The sequence below is a fragment of the Pelodiscus sinensis genome, chromosome 19 (genome assembly GCF_052426305.1).
Source record: "Pelodiscus sinensis isolate ZL-2025 chromosome 19, ASM5242630v1, whole genome shotgun sequence".
NCBI lineage: Eukaryota > Metazoa > Chordata > Testudines > Trionychidae > Pelodiscus > Pelodiscus sinensis.
Genome location: NC_143070.1, coordinates 23,794,639 through 23,814,594, shown reverse-complemented (window position 1 = coordinate 23,814,594; position 19,956 = coordinate 23,794,639). Strand labels below are relative to the sequence as shown.

The window sequence follows — 19,956 nt, the reverse complement described above, 5'->3', positions numbered from 1 at the left end:
CTTGACCAACCCTCAAACCAGCTGGACTAGCCAGCCCACGTCACAGTGAGTCACTAGTGGCCCTGTCAGAGAAGAGCCATTGGCAGCTGCAGAGACAGCCCTGCAGCTGCCTAAGGCACCTTTCCTCAAAGGACAACTGGTGAGCTGTAGGTCTGTAGGCCAGCTAGCTCAGTTGGTTAGAGCGTGGTACTAATAATGCCAAGGTGGTGGGTTCAAGCCCCATGCTGGCCACAGGGGTGTTCGATGACTTCCCTTCCTTTAGCTACCTGCTATGGGAAGTAGAGACAAGCAAAAGGCTGAGACTTTTTCAGGAAACAGTCCAGAGAACTGGTAGGAGGAGGCTTGAGCCTGCACAGACCCAGTGGCTAAAAGGGCCTTGGCCTGGCCTGCTTTCCCCAATAGGAAGGAAAATCTTTCTCCTCCCTCCATTGTCCCCAATGGGGTGGCCTGATGCCCAAATTCCTGCTGCTGCAGTGGCTGCCCCAAGGCTCTTCAGCACAAGTCACAAAGGGAGGCTCAATATTTCCAGAAGGCCTGGAGCACGTGCCTGGCACACAGAGCTGCTGCCAACTGCCTGGTCACGTGCTTCAGTGGCCCAGCAGCCTCCCCGAACCCAAACTGCTCCTGCTCAGGTCCCACCTGAACCTGCCCTTGCCCCTGCTCCTGTGGCTTCTCCTCCTGGAGCCTCCCCATGGCTGCCGAGGCCCCTGCACATGAGGCAGTGGGACCACCCAAGGCTGACGCCAGTCCCAGCACCATCCCTGAGCCCCACTTCCCCTTCTTCCCCTTTCTGCCATCCTCCTCCCCAGTTCTACATTCCCCACATCAAAATCAGAGAGTTTGTTCTTTGCACAGGGAGAAGTCCTGTTTGTGTTACCAGCAGGGGAAGGGGGAGAGGAAAGTGAGAAGAGCGGGCAGGGGAAGGGGGGGCGGGGGAGGCACAGAGAAATACACCGGCATCACGCACCTTCTCTGAGAATGGCCCCACGTTCTGAAGGGAACAGAAAGTGGCCTGCGAAGGGCGAGTGTAGCTGAGCAAGTAAGTGTGCTTCTTGTTTCCCTGGTGGGTTAGTGGCTAGGGGTCAGCACTGTGCGTGCTGTGGTCGGGTTTTGATTCCCAGTCAGGGAAAACAGCCTCATCTGTAGTCATAAAATTGGCCAACTGTTTGCTCTTCCCATCAGTGCTGGGGGGGGGGGGGGGGGGAAGGGGGGGAGAGCCTGGGGTGCCAAAGACAGGCTCTGGCTGGGTGACTCCTGGCCAGCAGCCAAGAACATTTCTGAGGCAGCTGCTTCCCTCCCTCTGCTGTGCAGAGACTTGTAGTTCCTGGAAGTGGGGCTGTCTCCCCTCCTTTGCCTTGGGCCCATTTGGCCATGGTTCAAGGGGGTTGCTGATTCTGTAAATGCTGCCCTGGTAATGAAGAAACAGCTAAAGTGACACTGGCAAGAATTGAACCCACAACCTTTGAAGGAATAACTGGCCTAGCTCACACTGAATGGTGTGGTTTAGACTTGCCCCACACTGCTACACAGCCCACAACCCTCTGGTGCTGCTTCACAGCCCGGTGATGACTGGGGTAGAGGAAAGGGACGCCCTGAACCAGAAACTGTGTTGGGGAGAAACTGAACTGAGCCCGCTTGCCCAGCGCTGCTCATGCCCCCAGGCCCTACCTCCTGCCCTCCACTCTTAACTTTCTTACAGATGCTGTTTTATCACACCCCTCTCACCCCCAGCCTGACCGTCCTGCCCCACTTCCCAAAGGAGCCCTTGTGTGGCCATGGACAGAGGCTGCACTGGGGGATTGGCCCTGACTGCCCAGTACCTTGTGATGCCGGCGGCAGAGCACAATCTGGTCTGGAAGCAGCTGTAGCAGACATTAGGGGGTGCAGGAGTGGTCTGAGGCTGGCTGCGGCAGCTGACGCCCCAGGTGGAAGGTGCGATCAGCACCCGTGCTTGTACGGCTGTGATGTAATCACAGGGTGCCCTGGCACTCATGACATCATCATTGTGTGCACGGGCTGGTGGCGCTCTAGGCGACTGCCTATTTCCCCAGACTCACGGGCTGCCACTGAGGGGGTACAGAGCAGACTGGCTGGGATTTTTGTGAGATCCTCAAGCCACATGTAGCCAGCGTCCCCCAGCCCCCTTGCCCTGTCCTGGGGAGCCAGACACTGCCAGAGCTGGAAGGAAATGGGGAATGGCTGCATGCTGGGAGTCAAAGGTGTTGTCTGGGACCATAGGGTAGAAAAGTTTCACCAAACTGCATGCAGAGAGCACCATGGCTTAGCTGGCTCAAGCTACTGTCTAGCAAACACAAGATCCTGGGTTCATCTCCCAGTGATGCCTGTTGGAAGCCTTTGCTTACATTTTCCTATGTGCTTCTGGGACACAGAAGAGGCCTCCCCTGGCCACCCATGGAACTGCTGGTTCAGGAAAAGGCTGATTGGAGAAGAGAGTTGGAAAGAAGGAAACCACAAGTGAGAAGCACCTGATGCCCAATACCCTGACTCTCCATGGCTGCAGGAGCTGCAGAGGTTGCACTCACAGGAGCTCTGGGCACTGACACCCCCAGGGAATCACAAGGGAGTGTACTGCAGGCTCTCCTGTCCCAGCAATTGCAGTCAGAGCCCTGCCTTGCCAATGCCAGTCACAGCAGCCTCTGCACCCGTGCCAGACTTGTGGTTTCCTTCTTCCCAACACTCCTCCCCAGTCAGCCTTTTCCTGAGCCAGCAGTTTGATCAGTGGCCAGGGGAAGCCTTTTCTGTCACAGGAAGACATAAGAAAATGTGATCAAAGGCTACAACAAGTCACCAATGGGATTTGAACCCAGGATCACCTGTTTATAAGGCAGCTGCTTTAGCCAGCTAGGCCACAGTGCCGTTTTTAGCAACAGCCCCAACACAGATACCCTTCTTGGCTATATGCCAAATATTGAGTTTTTCCAGGATACCTTTTGTATCTCTGAAAAAACTCTGCCACATCCATGGAGATCAGTTTCCAAAAAAGTGGGCGTGTTTTTTGGAAGGCCTGTATTCCTCATTTTAGTAGGAATAAGGGCTCTTCCGAAAGAGGAGGTTTTCCCCACATTTGGGCCTGTGTAGATGGGCCAAATATCAGAAAAGCCTATTCTGAAAAAAGTGTCTCTAAAACTGTGCTAATTTATGGTCCCAGACAACACCTTTGAATTCCAAAGTGCAACCCTTCTTTATTTTAGTCCAGCCTTCAAGGGGTCTCAAGGCCCGTGCAAATGCAATTAGCAGCTCAAACCCATAATCTTTTTGTCAATTGCAGTGCAGCCTAAGGATTACTTGCCACGCACGCACTACAGTCTGCAACTCTACCAGCTGAGCTAGTGAAGGACACCTGAGTGAGGCCACTGGTTTGTCCATGTTGGCCCATGTACAAGTGTCAGGGCAAGTGCTCCCCCAAGTGGATGGCATCGCAGGCGGGGGGCAGAAGAACCCAGGAGCACAGGGGTGCTTCACATGCAGAAGGACCCCAGAGCTAGATCCATTTATGCCACAGCAAAAATAAAATAGCTGGGTTCTTCTCCTGGGTCTTTTTTTGTTTCATTGTCTCTAGGGGTGCAGAAGGGGCAGACCCAAAAGAACCAAACCATTTGAGTGAATCTTGGTCCAGCCTCTCACTTGTGCTGCTCGCTCTCCCAGACTGTTCCTACGCCCAAGGCAATAGCTCCACACCCAACATGTGGGTTAGCAGAGGCCAGGGGGCAATAGGCAGAGCCTGGCAGCTGCTGGGACTGGACCTGAGGGCATCAGGGGAAGCAGCAAAAACACAATGTCAGCCCCCTGCATCTCTAGCCAGGCTGGTAGGTTCCAGGGCCCCAGCTCATCTGAGCCTGCTGGATGAGAGACCAAGCGCCAGTGGACATTAGACACCCAGCAGAAGGCACAAAAATCTCTTTTCACCAGCCTGAGAACAAGAAATGTAAAGCAGGAAGGTTTCACAACAACCAGCCTAGGAAGGGCCCACTAACAGTTGAATTCAGGTTGCAAAGTTCAGATCCCTGAGTGCTGCCCCTTGCACCATGGGACAAACAGCTGATGTTTTTGGTGAGCCCCTGTGACTCTCAGCGCTCAGGCTGCCTCTGGTCTCCCAGATCCCTCCAGCTGCCCCATCCCAGCTGCTTGTTTATTTTTTGTTTTTATTTAAATACCAGCTCTAGAAGAAGCCGTGTGACACTCTCCCCTCCCCCATCACGGCATGGACAGGTCACCGCCCCCAACCAGACTCTGAAATGGCCCCTGCATTTCCCCTAGCCCCATGGGGCTGTCAGGAAAGAGCCCAAGGCCAGGCTGCAGCCAGGGGAAGCAGGTGGCAGGAAGAGCCCCAGTCTACCCAGCTCCTTTTTGTGCAAAAGCCTCTTGTGCAAAAACAGACCTAAATTAATTATGCAAATTAGCATGGCAATATGCTAATTTGTGCTTCATTTGCATAAGCTTTTGGGGAAGAGAGATGCAGTATGGAGATAGCCTAGGTGGTAGAGAGCCATGAAGTAACATAGACTCAGGAAAATCCCTGGGCTGCAATGCTTAGTTACACACAATAAGAATAATTCACCAGCTCAGACGTGATTTCTAAACCCCCAAACAAGGAAAATAATAAAACCTGATGGACTAGGGAGACTTTTCCCTACCTACACATTTCAAGAAATTCAATCCTGAGCAGCCCAAGACTGCATGGCCTAAAGGGCAAGGTGTCTGGCTTCATGTCAGAAAATTGAGGGGTTGAGTCCCTTTGCAGTTGTACTTACCTACCTTTATCTGTGCTTCTGGATCCTGCTGTCCTTGGCCTGGAGAGGTCTTATGTAACAATAAGGCTTTTCTGTAACACAATTGGAAGCCCTGTAACTATTCAGTAGGTCTAAAGCAGTGGTCTCCAACCTTCTTACACCCAAGATCACTTTTTAAATCGCAGAACAGGTGAAGATCTACCGCCCCACCCCTTCCTTGAAGCCCTGCCCTCTCTATTCTCCTCCTGTCCATCACTTGCTATCCCCAGCCCTCACTGACACACTCTGATAAAGTTTATTTTTAAATTATGCGATATATAAAATTAAAATCAGGTGTTTATAGTTATGAAATAAATGGTCTTTTTATTCATGCTATTTAAATCTAAAATGAAGCATTTATAATTATACATTTTGTGGGGACAGAGTTCTGCGGCGGGGGGCAGGGGAGAAGGAACAGGGTCCTGGGAGGGCAGAGGACAGGGTTCTGCAGCAGGGGACAGGGTGCCAGTTGGGACAGAGTTTGAGGAGTGGGGACGGGAATGAGGACAGAGTTCTGTAGCTGGGGACAGGGGAGAGGGGACAGAGTTCTGTGGCTCGGGACAGAGGAGTGGGTTCTGGGGAGCGGGTAGTGTGGTCAGGGGGTGGGGGGCCAGTGGCAGCACAGTCCCCTGCATCTGCCTCCTCCTAGGATTCTCCCCCCCCGGCCCCAAGGGAAGTCAGCATGTGCCTCCTCCGGGCCCGACTCCCCCCCTCCCCTGTGGTGCAGGGAAACCCCACGTGTGCCTGACCTGGAGCCAAATCCCCTCTCCCATGGCATGGTGCGGCATGGCCAACCCCCTCCCACAGCATGACCAACCTCCGCGGGCACTTGCCCCAGGGCCAAACCCTCCTCCCACAGCATGGTGCGGCCCAGTCTGGCCAACCCAACCCCCATGGGTGCCTGCCCCGAGGCAACCCCTGCGCTCTACTCACCCCTCCAGTGCTAGCGGCACAGGGAAACTGCCGCACTCCTCCTCCAGGGCCGACGCCCCCTCCCCCAGCACACAACAGAGCTGTGGGAGGGGAGCAGCCCGTGCACTTCTGGAACCCCCGGAAGTGACGTGGGCTTCAGACAGGACTTCCATCCACTCCACGGGAAGCCAGCACTACACTAGAGGTAAGTAGTGAGGCTTCTCAGGGGTGGGGGAAAAATGGGGGTGGGGGTGCCCAAACACCTCGCGATCAACTGGTCGAGGCCTTGTGATTGACCAGTCGATCGCGATTGACGGGTTGGTGACCATGGGTCTAAACTGAAGCTTTTTTCTGCAGCCACACTGAAGAGCAGCAGCAATTAGCTGTAAAGCCTGGAGTCACATGCTCACATTCCATCTAAATGACATTGAAATAGTGTCACACTAGGCTGTGAGAAGGGGTCTCTGGTGACACCCACTGTCACCAGGGAAGAAGCAGATCTCAAAGTGGGTAGAGAAAACTCAGTTAACAGCATTTTGTCTGGCAAAAGACTGCTTACCAATAGTTGTGGTTGTGCAATTGGCATTTTAAGCTTCTTGGCCTCACTTTCCTGTTGTTTGTCTGTGTGATAGTCTGGTTTGGATCTGTTTCTGTCTGCTGTGTGATTGACTTTGTGTGGTGTAAATCAACTAAGGCAGTGTGGTATGATTGGTTAGGTAATTCTGTTACAGTATGTTCTGATTGGTGAGTGAAATTTTACTAAAATAATTGGTTAAGGAAGAACTAAGCAGTATTGAGTTTCTCTATATAAACTGGGGTCCAAGAAGGAGACCAGCAAGAAGAAGGAAAAGGGGAGAAGAGAAGAGGAAGGAAAAGGGAAAGGAAGACCAAGAAGGAGGAGAGAAGACCTTGAAGCAGAACTCACCTCCAAGGCAGCGTAAGACGGGAACAGCCAGGACTCCTGTGCACAGCTGTTGCAATGGTTTGCTGTGTGAATTCTGTGGCAGGTGACGTTAAGCCTGCACATTGGGATTATTCACCAGTTTTCATACCCAGATCTGTGATGGCCGAGTGGTTAAGGCGTTGGACTAGAAATCCACTAGGGTTTCCCTGTGCAGGTTCAAATCCTGCTCACAGCGAGGTCTGTGCTTTGGCCACACCTCTTTCTAGGGCAATATGGACCCTCTGAGAATTACTAGCAGTGGGGCTGATAGTGCCAGTGCAGACACAGCCTATATGGCTTTGTGTCCCCTTACAGCAAAGCAAAGGCAACAGCTGCACTAGTGGCACTTCCACAGAGAGCCCTGGACCATGCTGCTGCAACCACTTGGTCCCAGGCAAAGCATTGCTGAGAAGCCCCAGCCCTGCCTCCTCCAGTCTCAGCCTAACCTGTTTAGCTGTCTCCCACATGCTCCTGAAAGCCAGCACACATGCTGTCCATCCCTGCACCAAAGGGCAGGCACTGAAACTGCCTTGTGGGCATCAAGTGGACCCACAATAGGAGAAGACCCTGTGTTTTCACCTGTTTCTGCCTGGCTTTAAACCAGGGTCCTTTTCCTTTTCCATGTTAAGCAAATGTGATAACCACTACGCCACAGAAACACACTTAACACCATCTTCTGCTGCTGCACTTAAGCTTGGGCAAATATTCGGTTGCTAACCCTTTGGCCAACAGAGATTGCTGCAGGGTAAAGGAATTCTCTGCTGTCAGTTTTGTGCCCTCAGGAAGGGACCAAACTGAAGGAGGCCGGGCCACAACCTGGGGACTCCAACCTAATCCCTGAGGCCAAGGGGTTTACAAGCCAGATAATCAAATTTTGTCCCATTTCTTCCTCCCATAACCCTGCAAAACCTCAAAGGCAACTCCACAGTCCCAGCGGCTGGGGGAGATGTGCATGTTAGAGCCTCTGCCCACTGAGCTGTAGCCTTCTGTGCCCAGGGAGCCAGACAGCGGCAGGGTGAGAAGGCAGGAATGAAATGGGGAATGGCTGAACTTTGCCATGCAATGGTGTTGTCTGGGACCATACAGTAGAACAGTTGACAGATGGATCAAAATAGGGCACCATGGCTTAGCTGGCTAAAGCATTTGCCTAGTAAACAGGGGATCTTGGGTTCAATTACTGGTGGTGCTTCGTTGGAGCCTTTGATAACATTTACTTATGCCCTTCTGGGACACAGAAGAGGCCTCTCCTGGCCTCTCATGGAACTGCTGGTTCAGGAAAAGGCTGAGTGGGGAGGTGTATGCGGAAGAAGGAAACCACAAGTCCCAAGAGGTTTCTCCCCCAAAGGTGAGAAGCACCTGATGCCCACAGACCCTGACTCTCCATGGCTGCAGGAGCTGCAGAGGTTGCACCCTCAGGCTCTCTAGGTGCTGACAGCCCCAGGGAATCACAAGGCTGAGTGGTGCTGGCTCTCCTGTCCCAGCAATTGCAGTCAGAGCCCTGCCTTGCGTGTGCCAGTCACAGCAGCCTCTGCACCCACTCCAGGCTTGTGGTTTCCTTCTTCCCAACACTCCTCCCCAATCAGCCTTTTCCTGAACCAGCAGTTCCATGGGTGGCCTGAGGAGGCCTCTTCTGTGTCCACAAGGACATAGGAAAAGGTGAACAAAGGCTGCAACAAGGTACCACTGGGAGTCAAACCCAGGCTCTTCTGTTTATAAGGCAGACGCTTTAGCCAACTAAGCCATGGTGCCTGCCTCCAAAGGCTCTTTAAAATGGCTCTTTATGTTTCCAGACAATACCTTTGCCTCCCAAAGTGCAGCCATTCCCCATTTCCCTCCAGCCCTGGCGGTGTCTGGCTCCCTGGGCACAGAAAGCTACAGCTCAGTAGGCAGGGGGCTTTGGCTTCCTTGCCTATGGGATGCTGTGGCAGGAAGGGCTGCTCAGCAGGGGTGGGGCTCACCTGTCGAGGAAGGGAAGAGTATTGGATACAGACTGGCTCACCTAGTGAGGAGACTTTAAACTAGGTTTGACGGGGGCAAGTGCCCAAAGCCCACAGATAAATGAACAACAAGGACACCTGGGACATGGGCCAGAACTGGGAGAGAGCAGGGGCTGTAACAGCAGAGATAAAGGAAGGACGCAGGACCACTGGGAAGCAAAATCTAATCTGTGTCTTAGATGCTGGTATAGACACACAGGACTATAGGTAATAAGCAGGAAGAAGTTGGTATCACAGGCATGTGGTGGGATAATACACGACTGGAATATTGGCACAGAAGGGTACAGATTGCTCGGGAAGGACTGGCAGGGAAAAAGGGAGGAGGAGTTTCCTTAGATATGAAACGTGCGAACACTTGAACTGAGGCGGAGATGGACACAGGAGACAGACTTGTCAGGAGTCTCTGGATGAGGTTACAAGGGGTAAAACCCAACAGTGATATCACACTAGGCATCTATTACAGATACCTCCCCAGGCAGAAGAAGTGGGTGAGGCTTTTTAAACAATTAACAAAATCATCCCAAGTGCAGCTGGTTTCACACACACTCAGCCTCACCCACAGCTGGGAGACAGTTTGCAGGGAGCTGAAAAGAAACTGCATCATTACACTAAACTCTGCCCCATCGCCCCTGAGTCGTCCCTTTCCCAAGCTGAGAAGAAGAAGCTCCATGAACTCCTGGGAGCTGCTGTTCCAAAGAAGAGGCATTTCCCGTGGAAAAGATTGCCCAGCCCAAACCCCTACACAGAGCCCCAGAAAATACCAATGGACACTGGGCACTTGTAAAGCTCCTCTCGGGCAGCGCTATGGAATGGATCCAGCTGGCCATCGGGCTGACTAACCCATCAACAGACGAGTCCCAGTGAGACTTCTCAGCCCAAGTGCAGAGACTATGGAGTCTCCCACTCCCAGCCCAGTGGCAGAGGGGCAGCGCCCTGAGGAGGCGGGCCCTGAGGCAGCGGAGACCTTTGAAGGGAACAGAGATGTAAGGTCAGAAGAAAGGAGAACAAGTCACCTCTTCTCAGGCGAGATGTGGTGGGAAACTACCAGCTCGGGTGCAAGCTGAGCTCCAAGGGCTGGTTCCTGCCTGGTGGCTCCTTGCAGGCCCTGGCTTGAGAAGCGCCAAGGAGCCGTGTGTGGCCAGGAGAAAGGGAGCAGAAGGAACGTGGATGCAGGAGCAGGGTGGGGTGTCTGGCCAGGATTGAGGGAGCAGGAAAAAGGGGTGTGTGCAAGCAAGCTGGAGGAGCTGGTTGGGAAGAAAGTGAGGGGAATGGGGTGGCTGGGGTCTGGGCATGAGGCAGAACATGCTGTGTCTTTGTGTCCCCTTGCAGCAAAGGCCACAGCCACACTGCCCCGAAGGTGCACAGCCACAGCAGTGACACTTCTGGGTGGGCCCTGGACTGTTTGGCCACCGCATCTGGTCTCAGGCAAGGCATCACTGAGAAGTCTCAGCCCCAGACCTGCCTCCTCCACTCTCAGCCTAACCTGTTTAGCTGCCACAGGGCTAAGCTGTTTAGTGAGCCAGAGGGCTAAGCGCTTTCAGGGGTCTCTTCCCAAAAGGCAGGGGGCTGCTTTCTGCAGTGCAGTGCATGTTGCCTAAACAATAAGAATTTTTTTTCTCCTACTGAAGATCCCGGGTGAGAGAATGAAACTGGTAAGTAACCAAATTAAAAATAAACCAAAAGGAAGCATTTTTGCACCCAGTGGAATTCCTTGCCAGTGGATGCTGTGAAGGTGAAATCTACAAGAGGGTCCAAAAAAGAACTGGATAATTTAATGCAGGAAAGGTCAATCAGTGGCATTTAACCAGGATGGACAGGGAAGGTGTCCCTAGCTGGTGTGTTCTAGAAGCTAAGAATGGGCGATGGGAGGGATCACTTAATAACTGTCTGTCCTGAGGATTCCCACTGGGCAATGAAATTGGCTGCTGTCATGAGACAGGATCCTGGGCTAGTTGGGCAACTGGCATGGTCCCATCTGGCTGTTCTGATGTTCTGTTTGGTTTCTGTTCTTGTCCCCTCTGGACAATGGAAAATGGACCCCTGTCCTGAAGGGGACAGAAAGTGACCTGTGAAAGGTTAATGTAGGTAAAGAAAGAACTGCATTCATGTGTCCCTGATGGTCTAGTGGGTAAGAATTGGTGCTTTCACTACTGAAGTCTGGGTTCAATTCCCAGTCAGTGAAACCAGCCTCACTCTTCACATGACAACTGCCCACTCATTCATCTTACCTCATTGTTACAGCAGCTGTGACCCAAGAGATTAACTCTGGGTCCTTCTCCCACCTCTCTGCCTTCTAGGTCATTTAGCTGGTGGGAGAGGAGAAGGCTCATTCTCACACTCATTCTTTGGACTCCCATTCTCTCTCTGGCCTCAGAAACAGATCTCAAAGAGACTCCCTGCAGCAAAGCAATCGGGGGTCTCTGAGATGGCCTCTGCCCTGCAGCCTGTCCCACCTGGCCGTTGTCATGGACTCTCTGTGAGGTCATCACCTCCCAACCTCCATTAGCCAATAAGCTGAGGGGCTGCAAAAGGCCCTTGTGATGTCACTGCCACACCCACCCCTGCCCTTCAGGGCTAATGTCCGGCCCCAGGCAGCCCCTTTGCATGGCTGAGCTGCTCCTCCCAGGGGTAAAAGTGACACATTTCTTACAGGGACTGTTCTATTGGGCACCGGCCTTTGGGCTGGGGGAGGCTCAAGGCAAAAACAAGGGGGTTTCAGTGAAGCTACATGTGAATGGATCCATCTAGCAACCACTGCCAGCCACACGCACAGGGGGGAGGTTTTTGTGCAAGTGAAACATGCAGTGGAGACATACTGGGAGAGAAGGGCAAGGGCAAGGGGTGGAAGGCAGGTACTTCAGGTGCCAAAGTAGGTCAGTTTGGAGAGCATTAGACTGAAGCTGTAAAGGTCCCTGGTTCAAACACAGACATTAACAAAAGCTTTTGTTCTGAGGCCCAAGGGAGGGCTCTGGGGTCTCAGGCAGGGGGGCTCTCAGCAAACTGGGCTCTCAGAGCACAGGGGAAGTTTGGGGGTTTGTTGCTTGTCTCCTGACTTTGTCCCATTTCCTGCCTCTTTTCCTGAGCTGACCCAGAGGCTGAAAGGGACGGTGGCTGCTGATGGGTGGGGCGGGGGGGAGAAGATGGACAAGAAGGACCCAGCAGAAAGAGGGTCAAGGGTCCAAACCTCTCTGTGCCAGTTGGCCTCACATCGTGGCCACCCACCAATCGCTCTGATGAGGCCATCACCAGTGGCCTGTGGGCCTAGGGGAGCTAGGCAGCTGCCTAGGGCACCACTAACCAGGGCACCCAATGATGACATCACGGGCATTGACAGCTGTGCAGGCAGGGGCACCAATTGCGCTGCCCTGCCCAGGGCGCCAGCTACTGCAGCCGGCCTCCGGCCGCTGCTGGAGGCCATAGCATGTGAAGGGGGAATTTTCACTGCTCCTGTCCTCTGGGGTGAAATCCCAGCACCCCCAGGGTTCAATGCAAGAAGACAGCCCAGCTGGGACTGAAAACCACCGCTCCATATGAGGTTTGAATTCACAACCTCAGTAGGTCTCCTGGGTGCGCTGTCTTATAAGTACTGCAGGCTGACCCATTGTGCCACTGGAGCTGCTTTTGGAAACAGTTTTTTCAAAGTCCTTAGATTGAAAAAGTAAAGACACACAATGTGGACTTGAAGGAGAGGGGCAAGGAGATTCACTCTTACAGATTTGCACAAACCAACACCTCACTAGTAGGCCCCACTGATATTTGAACTCAGACTGCAGAAATCAAAGTCCTGCTCCTTACACCATGGGACCATCACACTGCCCCATGTTTGAGTTTCTCAGCTGATAGCTGACACTCTGCTCTCCTTGCTTTTTCCATTCAGTGGCTTCACCTCTCCAGACCCTGCCCATCTGTATGTGGTATCATGGGAACTATCTGGCTCCCTCTCCGGCAGAGGAAGGAGAAATGTTGGCATGTGTTACACCCTTTTGCAGCATACAGACCCCGGCCCTGGGTCCCCCTGCCCTGAGATCCATGGGACAAGGAGAAACTCCAGGAGATGGTCCCCCTGGGATCACGTTGCACATGGATCCAAAGGCTGAGAGGACCCAGACCCACCCTGTGGCCAGGAATGCCTGTTCCTAGAAGCTCCCACCTAGAAAGTACTCAGCTGAGGGGGGTGGGGGGCAGGTGTCAGGAAGGAACTGGGGAGGAATTGGATGGCAGAGGAGTTACAGAAGTTTCTGGGAGGGGGCGGGTACAGCGTCTTGGCTCAAGTTCAAGAGCAGCAAAGGGGCTGCCAGACATTCTGCATGGCCCATGGCCAAGAGCTGTTCTCATGTTTCAGGTGGTCAAGTGTAGCTTCTCCACCATTTGGCTGTGATCAAGCACTTCCTGCCTATTGGAAAAGCAGCTCCCAGCTGTGGGACCCACTTGTGCCCATTTTTTGGGGTTAAAGTAAAACCTTTGTAAGGGGCTTCATTGCTCCTTCTGCCCTTTGCATTGGTTGGGAATTAAACCCACATCAACTGCTTAGACGATAGTTATGCTCACCACTATACCACCAATGCCTGTGCCTCTTTCCTGCCATGGTTCTGGAGTCTGGGATGGAGACACCTGGGCAGCAGCAGATGCAGCTTCAGGACAACAACCCTGCTGACCAACATTTCCAGGATGAGGATTCCAGGAACGTTGTGACCCTCACCCTGGAACTGGTCCCCCAGATGCAGGAGGCCTCCCAGACATCTTCGGGCACGTGGGAGGGAACATCAGGTGAGTGCTGTGAGGTGGCAACACACACAGGGCAGGGAGGCGGGAGCTCAGGGGATGATGTGCTATCGTGAAGCGTCATGCTGATCGTAGGTTGGGGGACACCACAGATGACCAACCCCATAGAGGGCCGTCCTCCCCCCGCCATGTGTGCATGGCACCACCTGCTCCTGCAGACAGTACTGCCAGAGAGTAATTCCCCAAGACTTGAGGTAAAGATAGATGGGAAATGGGGGTGTAGCTCAGTGGTAGCGGAGAGCAGTGTGGACATACCCTGTGTGAAAAGGAGGGAAGAGGACACTCCTGTCAGTGAGGAGCAGGGCGCATGGATCCCACTCCTTCCTGCAAAAAACTGAACCAGCTGAGCACTTTGCAGAGAACAGGCCATAGCCCTGCTGGGAGAGGCTCCATCATGCACAGACTCAGTGCAGGGCCAGACTGCTGGGAGGAGGCTCTGGCCATGGACTTTCCTCCCCTCTCTGTTACCCCCTGCACCTGGGGCTGAAAGGGACGTGGGCTGCCGTCTGGTCCTGCCCAGCTGCCTTCCCCAGTGGGAGCAGAAAATGCTCATGGAAGGGCTCACGCGTTGTCCCCAATGCACTGGCCTGAGGACCTGAATTCTTGATGCCCCTTCTGGGGGGGGACAGGTTTCTCAGGTTACATCCCTCCTGTCTCACTTGGTGCCCTGAGAACAAAGCTTCTAAAGGGGTTTGATTTTCCTCCATCTCCCCTTCCTGCAGCGCTAAAAAAAATCCTGAACCTGGAACTCTTCTCCTGTCACTGGAGAGATGGCCCTGTCATGGGGTAGGCTATAGTGTACAGCCTAGCTAGCTCAGTTGGTAGAGCATGAAGCTTTTAATCTCAGAATCATGGGTTCAAGCCCTATGCTGGGTGATACCCTTTAACTCACATTCTCAGTTTGCAAACAATTTGAGCTCAACGTTCACCAGGGTTTTAGAAAGAAAAAGTCCAGTCCTGGGGTCCAGCTTTAGTAGAACCGGAGATAGAACCAACTGCAATTTCCATCTTCTGAGGAGAAGGGAAGAGGATTTTCTTCTCCTCAGTTCTAGCCACATCAGCCCAGCGGGGAGAAAAAATAACCCTCCGCCCACTGATTGTCCCCCGTCAGCTTCTGTAGCTTCACCTCGTGCCACAGCAGCTCCAGCTTTGAGCTACAAATCTCAAGGGGCTGGTGAGGAAATGAGGAGCTGGCAGCTCGGGTGAGTCGCTTCCCTGAGAACAAGAGGTGGAGTGTTCACAAGGTGCATTCCCCTCCCCCGCAGAGCAGCGTGTTAGAAAGAGCCAGGAACAGAACAGCCAGACAAGTCCCACCTACAACAAAGTGTGTTTCTGTGGTGTAGTGGTTATCACAGTTACTTCACATGCAAAACGGCCCTAATTCAAAGCCAGGCAGAAACATGGTATCTTCCCTTATTGTTGCTTCCCCTGGGTGCCCAAGTAACTGCAGCTGCTGCTGACCAGCCTGGGATGAGCCCAACTCCATGTGACAGAGGGGGGTGACATCAGCTGAAAATGCCCCTGGGTGCCAGCCTGGGAAAGGGAGATGAATCAGGCCAGGCAGCTGCTTGGGGCTTGTCTTCCCCTTCCCTGAAAGGCTGGTATATTGGTCTGGCTCTGCCTCCTGCCTCCTGTGTGTGACTTTCCCAGTGTACACAGGCCAAATGTTGGAAAAGCCTCTTCCAAGAAAAAGCTGCACAAATTGGGTTTTGAAATTTGCATAGCTTTTTGCAGAAGAACAGTGCAGTGTAGACATAGCTTGAGTGTTGCTCAGCACTAGTAGGAGACAGGGAGGGACAAAAGGGTCTAACGGCACCTGCAGCCTTTCAGAACGACCCCCAACTCCAACCCCAACCCAAGTACCAGCCCTTCCCTCCACCCTCACTGGGGTCTGCTGGGAACTGTCTGGACTCAAGCCCACCTGGGTATCAGCCTAAGGATTGCCTGTTCTGTAAAATGTGCCCTCAAAATGAGAAAGCAGCTGAAGTGACTCTGGTGGGACTTGAGCCCACAACCTTTGATGCATATTAAGAGCAAGCTCTTTGTTTCAAGCCATAACTGGCTCGCTATTCTGATGTTCCTGTAAACCTCAGGGCATGAGAAGTGAGGGATGTTTTGGAATTGCGATTTATTTCGCAGTAAGTGCTGTGTAGGCAGCACTGTGTAGCCAGCGCCAAATTACAAAATAAGCTATTTCAAAATAGACGCAAAATAAGCTGCACAATTTCATTGCTTATTTGGAGCCGTGGGACACACCCTTAGTGAGTTAGAGCCCAGCTCTGCCCCCCGCTCTCTGCTCCACGTACCCACGTACTGACTCCCTCGCTGCCATGGGGCTGTTTGCATTGGCCTCTTCTCTCCGTAGCCAGGCTTCAGCCAGGACTGAGACTCAGGCAGGAGAATGTGACCCGGCTCCCTGCACTTCTCATCCCTTCAGAGAAACTTGTTAGTGGAGAAATAAATCACAGTCACATGGGTGTAGATTATGAAACTTTGTTGTTGCTGTTGCCTTGGAAACTTCACACAGACCTTCCCCTGGGGGTTCTGGGCAGCCCGCTCACACTGCACAGCTTACTTCGAGGTGAGGGTGCTGGGTAGATGCATCCACCCTGTTGAGGACTAGCCTGCCGGGGGGAGGCTCTGGCCATTTCCTTTCCTTGTCTCTCTCAGCCTGTGTCTACACTGCAGGCTTTTTGCGTAAGAGCAGCTGTTCTTGTGCAAAAACTTACAGAGTGTCTACACTGCACGCACGTTCTTGCACAAGTAAATTTATAGTACAGCATCAGATAACAGGGCTTCTTGTGCAAGAGTTATTCCTCTCCCCACGAGGAATAAGCCTTCTTGCTCAAGACCTCATCCACAAGGAGGCAGTGTGGATGGGCAACAGCGGTTTCTTGCTCAAGAAAGCCATACAGCTAAAATGGCCATCAGAGCTTTCCTGCGCAGGAGAGCGTCCACAATGCTATGCGTGCTCTTGCAGAAAAGCACTTCTTTTGCAAAAGCACATGGCAGTGTGGACACACTGTTGCGCAAGACCTTTTGCACAAGAACTCTTGCACAAAACTGTTCTTGCACAAGAAGCCTGCAGGGTAGATGTAGCCAGGGAGTGTCTGGGTTTTTTACAGCATTGAGCTTTACACAATAGCTCAGATGAGGTGGCCGAGTGGTTAAGGTGATGGACTGCTAATCCATTGTGCTCCGCACGCATGGGTTCAAATCCCATTCTCATTGGGTGTTTGCAGCCCTCTAACTTGCTTCTCCCAGACCTCTCTTCAGTTTATTGCCAGCTCCTCCTGTACCCCTGCCTGCCCCAGCCCCTCCCACTGCAGCCTGGGGAAAGGGGAAATCTCCACAGAGACACTCCCAGCTGGGACCCTCAATCCCTTCTGCCCTCAGGGGGAAACCTCACAAAGGAGATTCCAGGCAGCCAGGCCATGGGGGTCTCTGAGATGCCCCAGCCCTGCAGCCTGTCCCACCTGGCTGTTGCATTGGTCTCTCTGTGAGGTCACTGCCTCCCAGCCAATGAGCTGAGGTAGGGGGGGAGCCTGGGGGAAACTGTGACTCCCCACCCCCCCAAAACCTAGACATGGCCTTGTCCATTTCCCTCCCTTCTGTCCCCTGCACTCCAGGTCCCCCCATCCAGCCCGGGTCTGCTCCCCACACTTGACAGCTCCCCTGCCCTTGGCCCCATGATTGCACCAGCCAGGCTCTAGGGGGAAGTGGGTGTGACAGGGGTAGGAGGGGAGGGTCCAGGGGCCTTCATTCCCAAACTGGACACCTGCCCCCCTCCCCTGCCATCATAAAATCTGCCCCCCCCCCATCTGCCCCCCCCCCAGCTAGGGAGCCCTGGCTCACCCCCCCCACCACAGACAGGAGGGGACAAGGACCCCGCACTCCAGGGGCTAACCCAGGGGGGGGGGGGGCTCTGTCTGTCCGTCCGGGTCCGTGAGGCCCCAGCCTGGCTCCTTGGCCCAGGGGGCAGCGAGGGGCCTGGGCTGCCTGGCCCCAGAAGGGGGATTCCTAGGCGGAGCTCAGTTCCTGCCTGCAGAGGGGCTGAGCTGTGGGGTCTGCACAGACACTTTGTGCTGCGAGGGTGTCAGTGGGCGTAGCCCTGGCAATGGGGCAGGGCAGGTCGGTGTGAGGAGCAAGGGGAGATTTTCTGCCCAAGAACCTGTTGGGAAGGGATTCGTCAGCTCATCCAGTGCTGTGACACGGCTCCCCCTGACGGTCAGTGTCCCCCTGACGGTCAGTGTGCGGTGTGTCACACAGCTGCTCACCGCTGCTCACCACAGACATGCAGGCCTGTGTGACGCTGCTCCCCCTCCTGCACGGGTGCCTCCTGCACGGGTGCCCATGGGTGGCAGGTTTGTATAATTTTTGTTAGTGCCTCATTAGCCACGCCTCTGGAGGTAACACGCTTGGGGCAAGATGGACACACGACCAGAAGTAAACAGTGTCATGTCACCCCTCTCCAAGGGCTTTTCCCACCATCCTCCTACCAACCAGGATTAGTTTGGCCCCCACCAAACCCCCCTCATGCAACTATCCTACAGTTGCATTAACCCAACGTGTGGGACATTAACTCGGGAGGGGGGGGCGGAGAGGCTGGGGCAAGTGTTCTGTCTGAGGCTATGTCTACACTCGCGGCTTCTTGTGCAAGTACAGCTGTTCTTGTGCAAGAAACCACAGAGTATTCACACTGCCCGCTTGCTCTTGAGCAAGGAAATTTACAGTACGGCGTGGTAAGAGAGGACATCTTGCACAAGAGCTACGCTCTTTTCTAACAGGTGTAAGCTCTCTTGTGCAAGAGGGCAGTGTGGATGCTTGGCAGGGATTTCTTGTGCAAGAAACCCCTATGGCTAAAATGGACATCGCTTTCTTGCGTAAGAGAGCGTCCACACTGCCATGGATGCTCTTGTGCAAAAGCACAATTCGCACATGGCAGTGCGGATATGTTCTTGTGCAAGACTTCTTGCACAAGAATCCTTGCGCAAGATGTTATTGCACAAGAAACCTCCGGTGTAGACATAGTCTAAGAGTTTCCTCCCATGAGCAGAATGAATTTTGTGTTGTGCACCAGTACTGAGGTCATGTGGCTTGTTTGGATGTGCCACTGTGGCACCAAAGTTATTAATACATATTTTTAAACCTTTCCCTTTTCTCTCTGCTGCCATGTCTCCTCCCCTTGTTCCATCAGCTCCCCTGGTGCCTGCTGCCCCCCCCCCCAACCCCTCATCCTCCTCTGCTGTCCTGACTCTTTCCCTTCTCACTGCCTTCGGACTTCCTGAGACCTGCCCCCCTCCACCAGCCCTTCTCTGCCCCCTGTTCCCACTCTTCCAGTAGCCCCACTCTGCTCATGTGAGCTACCCCTCCTCGTCCTCTCTCCTACCACCTCCCTCTACACACCTGCCCTGCCTCTCTCCTATGGTGCTGGTCCCTCCCTACAGGTGTCTGCCCTTCTGCTTCACCCCAGAATCCCCTGGCACCTGCACCCTCCTGGTGCCTCCCCCTTCCCTCATTGCCCGTGCCCACTTGGCCTATTTTTCCTTGATGCTCACCCCCTCACCACCCTCTGCCCCCATTCCCCTGTGCCCTCACACATGCCTTGCTCCATCCCCGCCTTCCTCATGCCCACTTCCTCTTTCAAACCTTCTCCCAGCACCTCCCTCTCCCCCTCCAGCCCCCAATACCCTTCCCCTCTCCTCTCCCAGCATCACCCTGTCCCCCCTCCCACTGACACCTCCCCTCCTGCCCTTTCCCTCATTGTCTGCACGTGGCCCCCTGGCATTTGTTTCTCCTCTACCCTGTCTCTTGGTACCTTCCCCTTTCTTCTCCTGACCTGCCCCCTTCCCCTCAGCACAAGCCCCTTCCTCTCCTACCCCTTCCCCCTATTTTTCCCCCTCCCCTACCTTCTGCCTTCCAGTTTGCGGGGTAGCGGGGCTGGAGTCTGCGATCAGGCCCTGCCGCCCCCCGGCCTTCAAGGGGACATAGGCCGTTTCTTCTAGGGCTGCGGAGTCTAGGTGTCCGCTCGGCAGGGTTGCCTGCCAGGTCCTGGCAGGAGAGTGGGCACTTCCCTGAGCTCACCCCACGGGCCCAGGCCTGGGTGGACTCCCTTGCCCTTGACTGCCATGTCGCCGACATTTTAAATACCCGGCATGGCCTGAGCATGTGCTGCAAGGGTGCAGGGGCGGGGCCAGCCTGCCGCGACAGCTTGCCATGGCGTGACCAGTGGCGGAGCCCGTGTGCTCCATCACACTGGGGCTGTGGGCGCCCTGTTACAAGTCTCCTCCTGGGATGCTCTGGGGCTGGGGGGGGGAGAAGCAGGGGAGAGACCCAGCTCCAAATATTGGAGGAGCGGGGCCCCTGGCTCCAAATATTGCTGGAGCACGGGCACCACGAGACCATATAACTCGCCACCCATGCGGGTGCCAGCTCATGTCTCTCTGGTCACTGGCACATGTGGGGCCAGAAGCCAGCTGGCTCCCTGGGGTGTCCGTGCAGTTAAAACAAGCATTGCACTGGCAGAAATGGG

General features: G+C 54.1%; 3 non-coding genes across 3 annotated transcripts; 2 read left to right on the top strand and 1 right to left on the bottom strand.

Moving 5' to 3' along the window:
- Positions 1 to 157: 157 nt before the first annotated feature.
- Positions 158 to 231, top strand: TRNAI-AAU (transfer RNA isoleucine (anticodon AAU)). The gene has a single exon. It is a non-coding gene; the product is annotated as a tRNA-Ile (tRNA).
- An 8,089-nt stretch (positions 232 to 8,320) lies between these two features.
- On the bottom strand, positions 8,321 to 8,394 carry TRNAI-UAU (transfer RNA isoleucine (anticodon UAU)). Its single transcript has one exon. It is a non-coding gene; the product is annotated as a tRNA-Ile (tRNA).
- Positions 8,395 to 16,573: 8,179 nt separating this feature from the next.
- Positions 16,574 to 16,655, top strand: TRNAS-GCU (transfer RNA serine (anticodon GCU)). Its single transcript has one exon. It is a non-coding gene; the product is annotated as a tRNA-Ser (tRNA).
- The last annotated feature ends 3,301 nt before the right edge of the window (positions 16,656 to 19,956 follow it).